This window comes from Oculina patagonica, unplaced genomic scaffold, assembly GCF_052425735.1.
Source record: "Oculina patagonica isolate OP01 unplaced genomic scaffold, crgOcupat unplaced1030, whole genome shotgun sequence".
NCBI classification, from domain to species: Eukaryota; Metazoa; Cnidaria; class Anthozoa; order Scleractinia; family Oculinidae; genus Oculina; species Oculina patagonica.
In genome coordinates, this window is record NW_027557008.1 from 1 (window position 1) to 7407 (window position 7407).

General features: G+C 37.7%; 2 pseudogenes; one reads left to right on the forward strand and one right to left on the reverse strand.

Moving 5' to 3' along the window:
• The first annotated feature begins 170 nt into the window (after nucleotides 1-170).
• On the forward strand, nucleotides 171-1873 carry LOC144639537 (alpha-glucosidase pseudogene; annotated as a pseudogene).
• A 657-nt stretch (nucleotides 1874-2530) lies between these two features.
• LOC144639536 (protein-L-histidine N-pros-methyltransferase-like) lies at nucleotides 2531-7141 on the reverse strand (annotated as a pseudogene).
• Nucleotides 7142-7407: the final 266 nt, after the last annotated feature.

Consider the following 7407-nt stretch of genomic DNA (forward strand, 5'->3'; position numbering starts at 1 on the left):
TTAAAGCAGTGACGCCTGGAGGAATTTAAAAATTCCTTCAAAACAAAACTGACATAAGACACGTTAAAGCAGTGACGCCTGGAGGAATTTAAAATTCCTTCAAAACAAACCTGACAAAAGGCACGTTAAAGCAGTGACGCCTGGAGGAATTTAAAATTCCTTCAACACAAAACTGACAAAAGGCACGCAACATGGGTGTCGAGGATTTCGGTGGCTTCGGGCCGATTATTGTAGCCTTTTTAGTTGCAGTTTTTGTCAATGTGGTGATATTTACTCTCTGGAAGGGATACAAAGAAAGAAAGGAGCAGGAAGAGCAAAAGAAATGGTGGAAAGAAAATGTTATCTATCACATATATCCTCGCTCTTTCCAAGACTCCAATGGCGACGGAAATGGCGATTTACGAGGGATAACAAACAGACTCGACTACTTTGAATTCTTGGGAATCAAGATCCTTTACTTAAGCCCGATTTTTAAATCACCCATGGTAGACAATGGGTATGATGTGTCCGACTTCAAAGACATTGATCCCCTGTTTGGAAACCTGAATGACTTTGATGAACTTCTAAAAGAGGTCCATGCAAGAGGCATGAAACTCATGCTGGACTTCGTACCTAACCACACCTCAGATCAGCATCCCTGGTTCCTGGAAAGCCGCTCCAGTAAACACAGTCCTAAACGAGACTGGTACGTGTGGCTTGACCCTGCCCCAGGGGGTGGACCACCTAATAATTGGACCAGTGCCTTTGGGGGAAGTGCATGGAACTATGATGCTAAAACAGGACAGTACTATTTGCATCAGTTTTTTCCAGAACAACCAGACCTCAACTTTAGAAATTTTGAGGTGCGTCAGGCTGTCAATGAGATTCTAATGTTCTGGCTTGATCGGGGGGTGGATGGGTTTAGAGTGGACGCAGTCTCACATCTTGTTGAAGATTCTAAATTTCGAGATGAGCCCACCAAGTCTGAATACGACCCCTTACACCCCCAGTATAGTCATTTGGAACATATTTACACCAAAGATGTGGATGATAATCACAAAATTGTACAAGAGTGGAGAGCACTTCTAGATAAGTACAAAGACTCCTACAGAATTCTTATCGGTGAAATCATGTCAGATCTTCCAGAGTGTTCTCAAGTATTATGGGGGATGGAAGAATGAGTTTGACTTCCCCTTCAACTTTGGGTTGTTTGGGTTATGCAAATCCACAACTGCAGAAGATGTACGTAAAGTCATATCTGATTACTTTGCTGCTCTTCCAAGGGGTAGATGGCCAAATTGGGTCCTGGGAAATCATGATATGCCCAGAATAGCCACTAAAGTTGGTCAAGAGTTCTGCCGTGCAGTGAATGTACTCCTTCTGACCCTCCCTGGAACAGCTGTCACTTATTATGGTGAAGAAATTGGAATGGCAAATGCAAAAATCCCCTGCAACGATTTCCGAGATCCCCAGAGGTCACCCATGAGGTGGAGCAGTCAGGAACATGCTGGGTTTTCAACTGGAGCTACACCATGGTTGCCAGTTGGAGAGAATGTTGAGACAGTCAATGTTGAGGCTCAGATGTTAGATCCAACTTCTGTTTTACATCTGTATAGGGAACTACTGAGGTTAAGGTCTACATCGGAATGCTTCAAAGGAGTCAGTTTCAAAGTTGTTCATGTGGACCCTTCAATTCTTGCCTATACAAGGTCAGGACGGCACTGCACGTTTCTCCATTGTAATAAACTTTATCCGTGATGAGATTTGGAAGGGGCCACTAAATGGCATCACAGGTTCAGGAGTTGTTGAAATTGACAGTGAATGGTCGATGAAAGGAACAAGTGTTCAATTTGATAGAATCACTCTCAATAAAGGGACAGGCTCTTGTTATTAAGACCAGCGTAGACACTTCTACTGATATAGTATCAAATATAACACAAAAATCATGCCTGCGGCTGAGGACACATATCAAACCATCTATTATTTTGCCTCCCAACGCACATGCTATTTTTTCGTGCAGTTAAAGCAGTACCTTTGTAGGACAGTAATACAGATCTTGGTATCTTGTACATTTATAATTTATTGCGTATTTTGTTCCCTAAGCTTTTATAAAAATACAAGTAATTATTATCTTCATAGAATTCCCCTCTATCTCAACCTCCTATCAATTCATTTATACAGTAGTTATTATTAAAGTTACAAGTCTGACCAAAGAAATAAACTGTAAAACCTGTATATAGCTATGTGAATTGCATAAGTTTTTAAATAAAGACAATTCTTGAGTAGTTCTTATTGTAGCAACCAACCAGTTCATTTGGTTCATTCGGGTAATGTCCATGTACAATATGTACCCCCGCCTCTTTTTCACTTAAGTAAGTAAGTAAGTAAGTAAGTACTTTATTTAGACACATGTCTGTGCTAAGAGCCAGGGGCTCGTTTAAAAGTGAACGTGTATTCTAAAAATTACAATGTCAAAAAAATTTAAATATGATTATCTATTCAATAAAAATACATAAATTAGACTTCAATAAAGACAAAGTTTCCATGGAAGTCATCCAGACGTCTTGAGAACAAACAAAGCATCATCCAGCACACTAAAGTCCTTGTACAAGTCCCCTTCACATAAATAAGGAATCCTTGTGAACAGTTCAACGATAAAACCGCATGGCTCAAACACATCTTTAACAAGACTGTTGACTTGTTCTTCCCAAGGAGCACCATTAAGTGATATAAACTCACTTGGCCGGACCATTTTTGTACCTGTAGCAAAAGAAAAAGGTTTATTTAAATCTCAAATTATGTCATAAAGTTAATGTTGCCATCCTCTTCAGATCTTTTCAAGGTTTGGATCTCAAGAGCAATACCTATTAGGCCATAATAATAATTATTCCTCATTAAATAGACCATATTAATATTCTCGGTATTAGACTGAAACTAGCTTGCAATGGAGGCTGATATGGGGGATTGTCATTAAAGGAAGAACTAGCCAATGATTTTTGCATTTTGAAAGATTACCGCTTTAGCCTCCATTGCAAGCTAGTTCCAGTCCAATACCGAGAATACGAATATGGTCTATTACATCACCAGCTACCCACTACTCGCACATTAAAACAGACTCCAATTGGTGTACCATTTTGGTACACCAATATGATGGACGCATACTAAGATCTGTAATTTTTCCAAATATCGTTTTCAATATAAGTTAACTTGGTTTTAGTGATGACAGTGGAGAAGTTGATATTTGGGCAATATAATTCTTTTCATCTACTCTTCCATGTATTTTCCATCTGACTTTGTTGATGTTTTTAATGCAAGAGAACTGATCTTGTTATTTTGCAACCATCCAAGTTAAGACCATTTTAGTCTATATGGTGACTAAAATGTTGTAGCTTTCGACTAAATTGGAACCAAAATCGCCAGCCTGGCGACCAAAATTGAGAAGAAAGATTGAAAGTGTGAGCTTAATTTAGTGATTAAATTTTTTTACTGGCGACCAAACCTAGGCAGTTGGTGGCCAAATGGCCACTCACTAAGGAAAAAAATAAACTTGGAGAGTTGATTTTGGTAACACGGTCTATAAAGCACAAAGAGCCATACTACTGATGCCTGAAAATAGCTTTAAAAGATTTGTTTCATGTTGAACTACTCTTCGCCCTCCTGGTAGGTAGCCTAGGCCTGGACATAACATCTCGTCACAGTGGAAAGTAGTTTTCAGAAAAAAATAAAAACCCTTACCTGATTCTACACCAGGTTTAAATGGAAGAACCACTGCTACAATCAGTCTACCAGTAACTGGATGTAGAGTGCGTTTAATATCACTTAAAGCAGTGTTGGTATAATATCACATCTATCCAACAGGTTAAGACAGGAGATCACATCAAATTTGAAGTCAACGTTGATCCATTCACTTTCATCTAGCAATCTGGTGTGAAGACAGAGTATATTTTAATTCCTTAGTAGCGGCTGATGTTGTACATTTTATCCTAAAAAAATCTGTTACTCCTTATGACAGGGGTCCAACATTTGAGCGAAAAATCCTGTTATAAAGATCACCCATGAGAAATCTGTACCATTTCTTCATTACAGAGAATCTTTGTAAGGCAGCATATGAAATCAGTATCCATTTATTGGCCTATATTTCTGACAACATGATGATTGATAACTTGCAATTAATAATTAGTTATGTGATATCCTAGGTATGTAAATTATGCATGCAAAGCGATGGAGCTAGATGGCCCTTTGCAAGCATTGCATGCCTATGATGTTTGATAGTGATTGACATGAGCTACAAACACTAGATTTTAAAACTTACAGTACTTTATCAGTACCCTTACAAAAAATCATGGTCAGTCTAACAATTTTCAAAAGGAGAATGGAGACTTGATTACTAACAATGTCTTACTTGAATCCTCTACCACTCAGCCTCCATCTCATCGATGGTGACTGTTCTGTAACATAGACTTCATCAAAGTGATGTTTAATAACACTGGTTACTTTGCCGTCACTAGCTCCCAAGTCCAGCAGAGTGCCAGTCTTCCATGACTCATCTACACTCATTAGTCTTTGAAACTGGGCATTGCAAAACACAAACATTGATCCACGATCCAAAATTCTACAAGAAAAAATTCCAATAGATGGTGAACTTGAGGAAATGGATGTCTCAGCACTAGACTACAAGCAGTCCCACTTGTTTGATCTTAGATGGAATAAGATAAAAGAGAAGTTGATCATGGTCTATCCCAGCAAATTTCCATTTCCTTCCCCTATGAGACAAAGTGTCTGTCATTCATTACAAAATTGATCTCTGTAAAACACTACAGAGATCAATGACAGACATGTTTCTACTGGTTGTCGCTGATGCATGTAACAACCAAATGTGTAGTTCCAGAAAATATCCATAACCCTGCCACGGAAGGGTTTTTGTTTTGTACCCCCTCCCCCCCAGGAATTTCCGTTCCAGAGGGTCTGTGAGGGCCCCCCACCCCCAGGAATTTCCAATATTTTTAAACACCCTTTAAAATTCGAAATTGCTTCGTACTTTAAAACGTAGGACGATTGTAACAATCAAGTTGTATCCTTAGCATTGGGACACTAAATAAATCGGCAGAAACGTTTAATACGTGCGTGATCTTCACTTGTAAATCAGAAATCAGTATGTAAACATGTAGCTTCTCAAAACTTCATTCACACCGCTCGTATAATTTTTTAATTAGTTAAAAGCCTGGGCCTTTTTTATTTCTTTCACTGTTAGTCATTAATTTACTAGAAGATATGTTACAATTTCTGCGAACATTTCCTCGCACACCATGTACAAGTGTTTCGCGCCCACCATCTGCCTGAAATATCTGGGTGAAATATAAAACCTCAACATTTGACGAGTGCAATAAATTCGCGGAGACTTAAATATTCCGTTTACTTGCCTACAAGTATTGACAAAAACTGGTCGAGAAAGACGGTGAATGACGAGTTGTAAGAATGAAATTGATAGAAACCGAACTAACAACTTTTTCTCACCCTAAACACTTAAGGAGGCTTGATGTAGTTTTTTTAGCCGAAGGGTGGTTGTTTTGAAAATTAAAATTCTCTGGCAAGCCAATGTTCAATTTTTGCCAAAATACACCATAATGATCAAATATGACCAAATTTTAATTTTTTACCGGTCATTTTGTCAGAAAGGGTACCATAGCAACCATTGACCGTTTCTTTTGTTTTCAAAACAAGCTTGATTTTCTCGAAATCTAGATTGACTCTTGTTGTTTATTTTTTGATATGTTAAAGTTTAGTAGATTGACTAGCTCTTGACAAAATTTTAGAAAAATCTGTAAGAGCGTTTTCAAGTAAATCAAGAATGAAATTTTCAGAAAAACCACGTTTTAATCTAAAATAGGTACTTTTAAATTGTTTCGTATTATTTGAGCGCAGTTACTCTCACTAAAATATGAATACTAAATATTCACCATCAAAGACCATTTACTGAAAGCGAAAGAGTTTTTGCTTTAATTTGTTAAAATATATAGACTGCCATTGTAGGAAATTATGAGGAATTAACATAAACTTTATTCTTGATTTACTTGAAAACGCTCTTACAGATTTTCCTAAAATTTTCTGTACAGGTAGTCAATTAATCTACTATACTTGAACATATCAAAAAATGAATACCAAGAGTCAAGCTAGATTTCAAGAAAATCAAGCTTGTTTGAGAACAAAAGAAAACGTCAGTGGCTGCTATGGTAATCTTTGTGATTAAGTGATGGGTAAAAAATAAAAATTTGGTCATATTTGATCGTTATGGTGTATTTTGGCAAAAAATCGAACATTGGCTTCCCAGATAATTTTAATTTTCAAAAACAACCACCCTTCGGCTAAAGTACTACATCGAGCCTCCTTAAAAGAATGATCCCACCACTGCTAGTGCATTTGACGCAGACGCAAACAAGCACAGAAGCCTGACATCTCTTTCTGGTCGCTACTGAAATTCAGACAAGAGTTTCCGTAAATAAAACCGGTTCTTAAATTTGAGAGGTGAAAATTCTGTAGTCGGCAAACGAAAAATTCCACTTGAAAAACATCATAAGCCCTGCCGGAAATAAGCTTCTGTTGGTTATCAGCATCATGAATGCACGTTACCATGTCTTATTTCTTCTAGGTAATATATTCACACAATGAAGTAATTCAGAAGCATAGAACAATGTCTTTAACGTACATGGCACAGAAAAAGGTAGGGGCCTGAATGTTTTGTACAGTAAACCACCAGACTAACAAAATAAATGTGATAAAAAGACTTCACCGAATTTTATATTAGATTTTTGCTGTAAAACAAGTTACATAAAAATAAGGTTGGGGCTGTTAGCGAGGAACTACTAATATGTAAATGCATATGTGGATGTTGGTTAGTTATTGCTTAGAATGCATTATGCAAAATGAACTTGAAAATTTTATCAACACCTTTACCTGCACTAATTCCACTTTTTTCTCCATAATGATCACATCTGGCTGCTTTGGCCTGTTGTAGCTCCAATTCAGCTATCCTAGCTTTTAACTGATCATTTTCAGAGTGTAAATCCTGAAGGTGTAACAGAGTTCTTATGTGCTTGCCTGTCAGCCTTCCATCTTGTTCTACTCTGTTCTCGTAACTCGCTCTCCGGTCTGCCTTAGTGGACATCGTCTTGGGCTAGAATAGATGACTTAACTGCAAGTTTTGCTTCTTCTTTCAATTCTTGATCACTAAAACACAGACAAAGTCACAAAGTGGTTTAACTGCCCGCTATTTCGTTGTGCACAAACTATCATGGACAGTTAGCAAGTTGTTTATTCGTCGGCAAGGAACCACTCAATTTGCATTTTTCGCATATAGGTCCCAGTTCCCCTGCCCTTACACCATCAAATGACGCCTGGAGGAATTTAAAAAATTCTTCAACACAAAACTGA